Consider the following 12,309-nt stretch of genomic DNA (forward strand, 5'->3'; position numbering starts at 1 on the left):
GTTTTATTCCTTTGGTTTCTAAGTAAGCATTCGAAAAAGGGATGAAATATTCAAATATTTGCATTATGGTAGAATTGACATTACATTGAGAGACTTTGTAAGCATGTACGTGAGAAAGACATGTTGATCACTGAAGTCTTCAAAGGTATCATTACTGGACTCATATACGATATTCAATTCAATTCGTATTCGAGTAAAAAACGGGGTGTTTGGGTGCTCAACTGACTTCCAATTAGGTCTGTTTGCCCAATAGCTCACTAAGGCTATTTTTCTATTAACAACTACTCACTTATAGAGGAACCAACTCCTTTGTCCAGCCCGCGGCCCATCATGACCAAGCCCAACGGACGTTGTCATCTAACACTATTACTCCCTCCGACTCGGAATACTTGACTTGTTTTTCTTATCGGGCCGTCCCTTAATATTTGATCTGTTTCTAAAAATGGAAATATTCTAACAATATTATATTATTTCTCACTTCACCCCTATTAACCCACCTACCCCAGTACTCCATACAAAAAATAATTAAAAATTCAACCGCTACTCTCCCCCAACCCCACCTCTTAACACACCTCCCACTAACTACATTAAAATAATACCCCACTATCAACTACTCCCTCTGTATTTATTTAAGGGATACACTTGCTTTTTCCGGCCGTATTTATTTAAGAGATACACTTGCTATTTTTAGTAACTTATCAACCCCACCATCTAATTAAATAATACATCTAATTTACCCTATGACACATTATCCTATTAAACAAATAGTTTCATAAACCCACCCCACTTCCCATCACACCAAAATGACATGATCTCCACTTATTTACTTATTAAAATATCTAGCCAACTCCACTTGCTTTATTATTTAATTTCATTTTATTATTTTTCTTAATACACGTGCCCGACCAATTGTATCTCTTAAATAAATACGGAGGGAGTACTACCTATTACATTAAATAAGTCAATTTAAGTTCCTTAAACTCTATGCCGGTTAAACCGGGTCGAGTATTCCGGGACGAAGGGAGTATATGTCGATATGTGATATTTTTCAATAGACGTTCATTTATTGTCTTCACAAATACAATCCTAGTAAGATCTCTTTTACTCCCGACCGTCAACTGACTATTTAGACATCGGAAAGACTATCCTCGGATCCAATCCCAATACTAGTTTAAGTTATCCTGTGTGCAAATGTATTCAAACCTGACTACAATACAAGCAAGATCTTCCTCGTCCAATGTCACTTGTTTCATATCGTGGGTTTGTAATTGTAGCTTATGACTTCAAATATCTTGGATTTTTACATACTACTATCTCTGTCTCTCTGCTGCACTATGGTCTACTGGTGTACAATTCATGAAGGTGGTTGTCCCAAATTTAATTTGGTTAGTGGGACTGTGGGTGGGAGTAATTGATCATGGTTCACTTTTATTTTTTAATAGTGGAGACGTACTGGAGGGTCTCATTTAATCATTACTGTAGCTTTTTTTTTTCTTTAATATTTTTGTTAAAAAATTAAGCATATAAATAAGTAAATATTTTTATCAAAAAGTAAGTAAATACGGAGTAATATATGGAGTACTTCGTTAAACAACATAAGTTGGTGGAATTGGTGGGGAATTCACCTTGTTACTAGAGGTCACAAGGTCTAGTCCCATCAACTGCAAAATGCTTAGGAGTGACTCAAGCGAATACCTGCATATCTAGGCTGGTTAATCCGTGCTATGTGCTGGTTTAGTAGGGTGCTGGTTCAATACTTCGTATAGTATGTATACGTTCGTATTATGGTAGGAAACCGCTTTATTAAACATTTACCCAAAAATCCATAACCCTGAAATAATTACGTATTACGAAGTATAAGGTGAGATCGTGTAACATTTGTTTTTTATTAAGGTTTGATGAGGGTCCTACAGGTACGAAAACCCACTTTGAGAGGAGGGGAAAATGATAAGGGCAATCCCTTTCACAAAATGCCCCTAATGATAATTGAACTCACAGTCTTTAGATCAGAAGGTGAAATCTTATCGGAAGGCCAAACTTTGCTGGGTGATCGGAGTTGTCATTGATGGTCTTGATGGGAAACAACTTAAGGGCTATAGCTATAGCCTATAGCCTATAGCCAATCGAACTTATGTTTGATCAAGTTGGACTTAACATGACCCGAATTATTTGAGTTAGGGAAGGAATATTTCCCTTGAAATTCAGGCCATTCCGATCCAAATTTTTATAAGGCTAATTTAGTATTGATTTGAGCCCATTTAACCCGACCCAAGAATTGGTAAAAAAAATATTTCATTCCAAAAACAACCCAATAATATCTCCCTAAAATCATCATCTAACTCTTTCTAGGAACTACTATTAAGTACTGAAGAATTGATCTGTTGTTGAAAGATCATCACATAAGATGTCGTTCATGCCTTTCGATTAATGTGACTGATCTGCAGAACGGAAATGAGATCAATATTCCTTCACGAGTCGTCCAAATAGTGAATCCTCCTCCTTCATTAACTTCATTGGTTCATCATATTCCACTAAACTTCCTGCAACATAACATTACGTTCTATTCAACAAAGTTTTTTTAGCACGAGCTAGACTGAAATACTAGACCTGATCATCATAAGTCCAGCCCAAAAAATAGCGGGTGTTGGACAGACTTTTAGGCCCATTTTCGGGCGTGGTCCAGTCAGATTATAATTTTTTGGGTGGATTCTGGGCAACTCAAAATTAGAGTTTTAGTTATAAAATTGGCCCGACCTGAAAATGACCCAAAATAGCGGGTTTTGGGAAAAAAATTAGCCTGAAGTTTGGCCCGACCAAATGGGCCGAATTTGTAAGGCGTGGCCCATCCCGAACTCAGCCCAACCCGCATTTTGATCAGGTATCAGGGATGTCAGTGGGGCGGGTTTCACAGGAGACCCGTCTCGCATCCGCCCCAAGTAGGTGGGGATGGAGGTAGGTTTGGCGGGTGATGGGGGCGGGGATGGGTATAAAGATCGTACCCGCCATGGGTGATGGGGCGGGTGTGGATTTTGTGTTGAACTCGCCCCATCCCCGCCCGCCCCGCCCCATCCCCACTTGTCCTGCTTCATACCCGCCATAGGTGCGGGGGTGAGTTTGGATTTATTTCCATGTTTAGGTGATAATAGAATTGATGTGAGATTTTAGAGTTTTTTGTATGGATTTTTTTGTTATGACGAGTATTTTTTCCTACTACAGATGTTACTTTAGTCATAAGGTATTTTTTTTTTATCTAAAGTTAACTTTCATTACTCCGTATATATGGAAAATGTTTGCTAAATAAGAAAAATTAGGCGGGTATTGACGCGGGTATGGGGCGGGGATAAGATGTGGATGAATACCCAGTTGGGTGGTGGGGTGGGGATGGATTTTCGTTTATACCCGTTGGGGCAGGGATGGGGATGAATTTTGTACCCACCATGGGTGATGAAGGGGGGATGGGGATGAACACTTTAGGTGGGGGTGGGGATGGGGATGGAGGGACCTATATCCGCATCCGCCCCGCTCCATTGACATCCCTATCAGGTATAGACAAAATTATGTAACCTGCTATATATTTAGGATTTGTTTCTGAATTCTGTAACTCTTGCGCGGTTCAAATTCATTACAAATGGTCACAAAAACTTGCAAGGTATTGTAATAATGTAATGTCAAAAGGAAAACTCACCATCACTAATGGCAAGAACCTTGGTGCAATCCATTACGGTTGGTATCATGTGGGCTACTGTAATCACGGTGCAGTCTGCAAATTCTGCTCGTATTGTCTTCTGTAGAATCATGTCAGTTGCATTATCGATTGATGCAGTTGCTTCATCGAGCACAAGTACCCTGCTTCTTCTCAGTAATGCTCGACCTAGACAGAAAAGTTGTCGTTGTCCCATGCTCCAGTTCGATCCATCCTCCACAACTAATGTGAAACGTTAGTACAATAATAAAAGGAAAGTTTGTGAGAAAACGCCTTTTATGTTACAGATTTTGTGAAAAAACATATTTTAAAACTTATTTTTACGAGAAAACACATGTATTATGTTAATAATTTTAAATAAACACACATTGAGGCCGGATTCTGTCCAAAAAATCAAGTTTTTGGGAGTTGACTCCTACATTTTTCCAAGTACTAAGTGTAAAGATTCTTATGGTAATTGTTAGTAGTGTAATCTACGCATACAGTTGGAGGGAAAAAGTGAGAATCAATGCCCAAAAACTTGACTTTTTTTTCAGAAAACACATGTAATATGTTAATCGTTTTCGATAAATACACATTGAGGGCGGATTCCATTCAAAAAGTCAAGTTTTTGGGAGTTGACTCCCACATTTCCCCTCAACTAAGTGCATCGGTTCCTATTGTAAGTTGTTAGAAGTGTAATATACGCACATACGGAGTAGTTGGAGGAAAAAAAGTGAGAATCAATGCTCAAAAACTTTACTTTTTGGCAGAAATTCGACCTTAAGGGTGTGTTTATCATAAACTATTAACAAATAAGGTGTTTTTTTTACAAAAAAAGGTTTTGAAATGTGTTTTTTCACAGAAATTGTGATATAAGAGGTCTTTTCTCACAAATGTACCATAATAAAATGTCAGGAAATCTTTGTAAAAACAGAAAAGCATCAAAGTCCATAAGGAGAAAGTTTTACCAAAGGAATCTAGCCCTTGCTCTTTCTTTTGCACGGTTTCTTTCAGTTGACATTTTCCGAGAACCTTTAAGAGAGAATACACACAAAAAAATACGAGGGAAGTCACAAAATGTTCGTATTCTAGATATTGTTACTGAAGAAGGGAAAACTATATATATACCTCCCAGATTTCTTCATCAGTATGCTGACACAGCGGATCCAAGTTAAACCGTCAACTCCCATTAAAGAGCGTAGGTTCCTGAGGAATAATCCCTAAACGTGACCTTAAATCGTGAAGTCCTATTGAACATATATCGACACCATCAACTATAATCTTCCCTTTCTCCGGTTCCACTAACCGAAATAGCGCCTCTATTAGGGTAGTTTTTCCACTACCTGTCCTACCAACAATACCAATTTTGTCACCCCCTTCAAATATGCAACTTATTCCCTTAAGAACCAATGGTGTATCTGTTCTGTATCTTATCTGTTTCAGACACGAACATTCTTAGTAAATATAGTAAATATTTCAAGAATACTTGTTTATCTGAATATATTAGAAGTTTACCTGAAGATTTTGTATCTCCACTTTACCGACTAATGGCCAGTTTTGTGGAGGGCGGTTATCATTGATGACTTCTGGAGCTTCACTAGGTATATCCATGTACTGATTAATCCTCTCCACAGAAATGATATGGTTGGCTAATTCACATTGATCTTGAATCGCGAAAACCATACTCAAATTTAAGCCAAGACCGTATGATAGTGCCATTCCAATGAAGCCTGCATGATCGGTTCTATTAGAAAGGCTAACATAAGATTTGTGGAGATATAGACTTTCCCCGTTTCAAAATAGTTGCACCTTTTTTACTTTCACGTTTGTCAACATATAACTTTGCCCATCAATGCTTATAATTATGTACTACTCCCTCTAATAAAAAATTCAAGTCAAACTTAGTATATGAATGAATAGTGACAAAGTCAAAATGATGCAAGTAATAAAAAGTTGATATATTCATAATACACATTGAGACATAATACACACTGAGACAACCAAAATAATATTTTGCATAATAATATTTGTTTTTATTTATTAGTAAAAAGTTATGAAGTAGTCAAAGTCAGATAGGTAAATAGTGTCAAAAGTCAAAATGATGCAACTATTTAGAAACAGATATAGTATCTCATAAGCGAGAGAGATGGTCCTTCACCTGAGCTAAAAGTTCCTGCAGGGAGCAAAACCATGCAGAGTGCTGATGTTGCAAGAACAGTGGCACTGAGAATCTAAATCCTCTCACCCATCCATTCAGTGGCTGCAAAATTGTGGAAGAGCGGACTTGCATTTGTATCAATAAGATCGAGATTCTTAGCAAAAAATCTTTCCTCCTCTTGAAATGCTCGAATGGTTATCGCTCCTGCTAAAGATTCAGCTAGATGGTTTGCAACCATAGACTTGGTTGTACCACCTAGTCTCATCAACGCTTTTGCTGTTGAAAAGTAGTATCCCTGTCCACGCGTTTCATATGTGTAAGTAATTTAGGTTCTAAACCTCACAATAATTAAATTTAAGAACGCGCAAAAAAGACTAATTAACTTAAATTACCTGCAGTCGTATTATCATGTAAATTACTGGTATGGTGACAAATAAAACTTGCCAAGTCGTGGCAGCCAACACTCCTAAACTAGCACATACTGATGTTGTAGCTCCTAAGGCTGCTTGTAAGCTAAATGGGAGATTAAGATCGACAATGCTCAAATCATAATAGATCTGCAGAGGTTAAAAATGCGGGAAAAAGTTATTCTGAAGTCAGTTTAGATAGACCAACTTCTGCACAAACTCTCAGTCTTAACCACTATGTCAAGACCTCATTGGTAACTTCTGTGAATTATAGCAGTAAAAAATATAACTATATACTTTCCCGACTGAGTATCCTTCCGAGAGGTGTAGAGTCATAGAACGACATAGGAGCATGAAATAGAGAGTTCATTAACCGAGAAAACAAAGATTTTGATGAATCCAACCCTAATCTAACCATTACAAGAGATCTTATGAGTAAAAAAAACCGTTGAGCAGAATCCAATGACGAGGTACACCACAATTAGATTCGATTCACTGATTTGAGGATTATCAATACCTTTGGCCATCCAAATGTTCTGTAATATTTGGCCTGTCAGAAAGGCTAAATAAGTAAGAAAAACTACAGAGAAATACCAGAACCCTTTATTCTGATTCAGGTATATCAGATATGGCTTGAATTTAGTGTCTCCAACTTCTCTTTCTTCTTGTTTAATCAATTGTTCCCCGTTCAATGCTTCATATTTGTTCTCAAAGTTGACTGTCTGAATCTCTGAAGAACAGTTTTTTCTTTTAGATGTGATGGATTCAGAAATTGTATCAGTACTGGCAGTCTGTTTGTGCGCGTTTACAAGGTCTGAAAACTCAATACTTGAAGAATTAACTCAAGATAAGAGCCTGATTGGAGGATTTCTCCATATGACATTAGCTGCAAAAAGAAGACAACTTGAACATATAAGAAGATAGTGTAGCAAAAAAACTCTGTATGTAGATACAGTCGAACAAAAAAGGTCAATTCCAAGTCTACTAATAAGGGATGTTTATCTGTGCATTTCCTGAAAAAAATAAGTATGCTAGTTTGGTTATGAACCACATTGTTTAACTAATGAGGGCCCTGGTTTTTGGCGTAGAGTCAATAATGGTACTTGTTATAACGGAAGCATGAAAGGTAATAATTAAGAACGCAAATAAAGAACACAGAGATTTAACTGTTCACTAACAATGTGTTAGCTACATCCACATGCAGAGAAGAGGGAAGTTTTATTGATCTTGAGGAGTACAGATTACATAATACAACTAGGTTATGATCTAAAGAGTTTATATAGTACTCTCTAGACTAGTCCGGGATAACAGATACCCGTGTTGGGTTGTTTGGGGGGGACTTCCGATTCAAGACATATTTTAACAATATTGCTTTTCAGCTCCACCACAAATAATTTTGATTGAAAGACGATAATTTTAAGCTCGATTAATTTTGCAGCTTGCATTTGTAGAAGAAACTAAGAAAGCTCCACCACTAGGGGGGAAATGTAGGTAGACTCACCAAACAACAATGAAATGCAGGAAGAAAATCAACTTGGTGAGTAACAAGCAAGACAGTTTTTTCCGAAAGAGCTTCCATAACATATTCCTGCCAAAAACATTAAAACTCAGATGTTAATTAAGGTTAAATGTTAAAAACAATAAGCATATTAATTCTATGATTGTTGAGGTGTAAGAGTTACTGTTACATTGAAGAGGCTAGTTGCAGTGTGTGCATCAACGGCACTAAATGGATCATCCAAAAGATAAATGTCAGCATCTCGGTATAATGCCCGAGCTAGTTGAACCCTCTGCTTCTGCCCACCACTTAGATTAACTCCTTTCTCCCCTATTTCAGTCAGGTCACCATAAGGAAGAAACTCAAGGTCCTTCACCAATGAACACCTATGAAGAGTGTTTTTGTATCTTAGGTCATCCATGGAAGATCCGAAAAGAATATTTTCACGTATTGTTCCTGTTTGAATCCAAGCTGTTTGGGAAACATAAGCAATTCTTCCAGAAACTTCCACCTATAAAAGAAAACATGATTTTTTTCATAAAAGCTTGTCTATGATTTTGGCTAGATGACTATGTCGTTGTTTGTTACTAATTTTTTTTCATAATTCCATAATTTTGTTATAGCTTAGCTTCACTGATCGCAGAGTCGCTGATAAAACCTTCTTCTGCAAAATTTCAGTAAGATTTCATTTGAATGTCAATATGGAATGCAAAATGCATCAGTACAAATACAAGTTAGGCCAACTTGCCTGATCTTTCAAATTGTAGATATCACAATTATCACTTGAGTATTAAGATTGCCTTCAAAACATGTTCTGTTATTGTTATCCTAGCTCCATCTACTGCCCTTATTACTACCCTTATTAGTGTAGTGATGAAACCATCATCAAATGCTTAACTATTGTCAGAGGTTTGGAAAGTAAGGAAATTCCTCTGTTTCCAAATATTGATGTACATATATTTCCAAATAGGACTAATTCATCTTCAAGAACAACACAACATCATAACATAATAAAAAGAAACATACACGAATTGAAAAGAAAAAGAAAAAGAAAAAAAAGTAAGAAACATTCCTAATTGAAAACATAAGATATTATTAAGATCATTTAGCACAGGTTATAATCATTTATCAACCAGGATTAAAAGTATCAAGAGCATGCTTAGATCGAAGATGTTGAATAATATGGCGAATGTCTTGAAAATCAAAATGAGGCTGGAAAAACATAGTATTAATACCCTCCAAACGGCTTGAAATCCTATAAAGCTCTCCACCTTCCTCGCACTCATCACCCTTCAATTCAGTCCAAGACTCCCAAACAGACTTGTTTATCTTCTTTGTTTTACCATTCTTAACAAAATAAGGATATGGACTGACTTTGACGACATTTCTGGATTCCTTTTTCCACCCCTTTTCAGTATCATCGAGGATCACCACCATTTCTGGGTTCGACAAAAAAGCTTTGACACGATCCGTTTTCCAGATTTCCTCCGCTGAGATTAGGTCTAAATTGTTTGTTCCGTCTGGATCGATCAGTGGACGAATCAGATCCAGAAACGCAGGTGAGCGTCTAGAGTAAAGGATAACATCGTACAATGATTCAAGATTGTTGAGTAAGCTTAGAATGTAAGGCCTTAACTTGACTCTGATCTTAACATCGAATAAATTGATCATTCTGCCTTCGTTGTAAAATTTCTGAACCCCAGAAAAACTAAAATAATCCTTATCGTACCTTGTGAAATCACACCAATCATTTGTGTCCAGGAGAGTGTTGTCCAGATTAACCAAAAGGCATAGCTTCTTCCGTTTCATCAAACTATCCTTCAATTTTAGATCTGGGCAAATTACTTCCGCCGCCGCCGCCGCCGCCGCCACCACCTTAAGAGGAGGCGGTGGGGATGGATCATAGCGAGCGGCAGCTTCCGCCGCCTTCTTCGAGCGCAGGAAGGAAAACAGAGAACTCATCTTCATTATCACCTTCATTATCGTCTTCATCTTAGCTCCATCTTGCGTTTCAAAAACTTTCGACGTATTTTTTTATAACCCTAACCTTGTCACCCTGTCAGTTGAATAGTTGATGTATAACCGGATTAAAAAAAGTTGACATTTTTTTTTTATTACCCATTAAAAAAAAAAAGTCAAGAATATGTATAACCCGCTAACTAAAAAATTATAAAAGAAATTTATTTTTTTAATAAATGGACTACGCGGAATGCTGGTATGCAATAAATATTATTTCGGACATGTCCGTCCGTTAACGTTAACGGGTTGGTTTTATCCCGCCCAATTTTTTTTTATTGTTTTTCAAAATCGTTGTCCAAGCCCAACTTGCCATGGCCACGAAATTCAAATATTTATCAATGGACGATTTCAAACATTAATATCTTCCCGTGTGGGTAAGAAAAAATTATAAAAGGTTGATGTTTGAAAAATATTTATTGAGACGAATCTAATAAGACCCTACACGACTATGTTTTTCCTTAAATATAAATCACAAAAGGAAGTCAAATGAGCTTGTGTGAATAGGGTCACAAATCCAATTGTATCATGTAAATAAGAACGGATGAAGTATATTATAATGTTCATCTTTATTTATTATTATTATTATTATTATTTATTATTATAAATAAAATGCTAACAAAGTCAAACATTTTACAAATAATTAGGCCCTGTTTAGTTCACCTTTTTTCAGGACCTTATTACTTATTTCAGATATAATCAGATTAGATCAGATCAGATCAGAAAAAATAAGTTCAGATCAGAAAAAATAAGTTCAGATCAGATCAGATCAGAAAAAATAAGTTCAGATCAGATCAGACCAGACCAGATCAGATCAGACCAGCAGATCAGACCAGATTATTATTATTATTATTATTATTATTATTGTTATTATTATTATTATTATTATTATATTATTATTATTATTATTATTATATTATTATTATTATTATTATTATTATTATTATTATTATTATTATTATTATTATTATTATTATTATTATTATTATTATATCAAATGCTAACAAAGTCAAACATTTTACAAATGATTAGTGGGCAACCGAGATACAATCTGGGCCCCCACTCCTCTAGCTATAGCAAAACCTATCCTGGTGAAAATATGAGCAGCAGCACGAGCCCCAATGTCTTGTGTCCTAGAAAACTTCTGAATCCGCTTCAACAACGCCACAGCATCCTTATCCAGCTCGCTCAAAGAAGAGAAAGAGAATGGAAAAAAGCCATAACCAATGGCCCTGCAACGTGCTTCGTACTTGGCCAGCATCCTTATGGGAAACCACCAAAACGTTACAAGCTTAACAAGCTACAAAGATCAAGTAAACGTTATTATTATTATTATTATTATTATTATTATTATTATTATATTTAATATTTAATACTATTATTGCTTTTGTCTACATCAGAACCGATCCTTACAGAACCAATATGTTCAGATCAAAACCAATTTGTACAGATCATGTACAGATTAGAATCGATATGTGTAGATTATAACTAGTCTAGATATCGAGTCTGTACATATTATGTTCAGATCAGAATTGATCTGCAAAGATCATGTCCATATCAAAATTGATTTGTACATATCATGACCAGATCAGAACCGGTCTGTACAGATCATGACCAGGTCAGAACTGATCTGTACAAATCATGTCCAGATCAGAACTGATTTGTACAGATCATGTCCAGATCAGAACTGATTTGTACAGATCATGTCCAGATCAGAACTGATTTGTACAGATCATGTCCAGATCAGAACTGATTTGTACAGATCATGTCCAGAGAAGAACTGATCTGTACAGATCATGTCCAGATCAAAACTGAACTATACAGATCATGTCTAGATCAGAACTGGTATGTACAGATCATGTCCAGATCAGAACTGAACTATACAGATCATGTCCAGATCATAACTGAACTGTACAGATCATGTCCAGATCAGAACTAATCTGTACAAATCATGTCAAGATCAGAACTTCTGTACAAATCATGTCCAGACCAGAACCGATCTGTACAGATCATTTCTAGATCAGAACTTATATGTCTAGATAATAACCGATCTATCTAGATCATGTCTAGGTCTATCTAATATAAGGAACAGTTAAATCATGAGCAAAGTCAAATAAATAATAACAATATTATAAATTTGTGTAACATTTATTTTACACGTAAGTCGCTTAAACGGATTTTTCATGAAATACCCCTGAATTTTGGCGTAATTCAACAAATGCCCCTCGACTTTCAGAAATTCATAAAATACCCCTACTTCAATACTTAATGTATCAAATACCCCTATTCCAAAAATTAACACACCAAATATCTTTAATGACGTCATCAACCCTATAAACAACCAATTAACGTCTAATTAACTCAGCTAATCCCTAATTAACACCCATAATCAACCCACCCCATTAACAAACCTAATTAACCCATACATTAACCCACTAACCCACCCATTTCTTTTACTTTTCTCTATCTCCTTCCTTCTTTCCTTTTTCCATGAAAACCACCTCTGATCTCTCCCCCTCCATTCTCCCCTTTTTGCCATTGAAGC

General features: G+C 36.2%; 1 pseudogene; it reads right to left on the bottom strand.

The window, feature by feature from the left end:
- Positions 1–2,424: 2,424 nt before the first annotated feature.
- LOC110779879 (ABC transporter C family member 10-like) lies at positions 2,425–9,889 on the bottom strand (annotated as a pseudogene).
- Positions 9,890–12,309: the final 2,420 nt, after the last annotated feature.

This window comes from Spinacia oleracea, chromosome 3 (genome assembly GCF_020520425.1).
Source record: "Spinacia oleracea cultivar Varoflay chromosome 3, BTI_SOV_V1, whole genome shotgun sequence".
In the NCBI taxonomy this organism is placed as follows: Eukaryota; Viridiplantae; Streptophyta; class Magnoliopsida; order Caryophyllales; family Amaranthaceae; genus Spinacia; species Spinacia oleracea.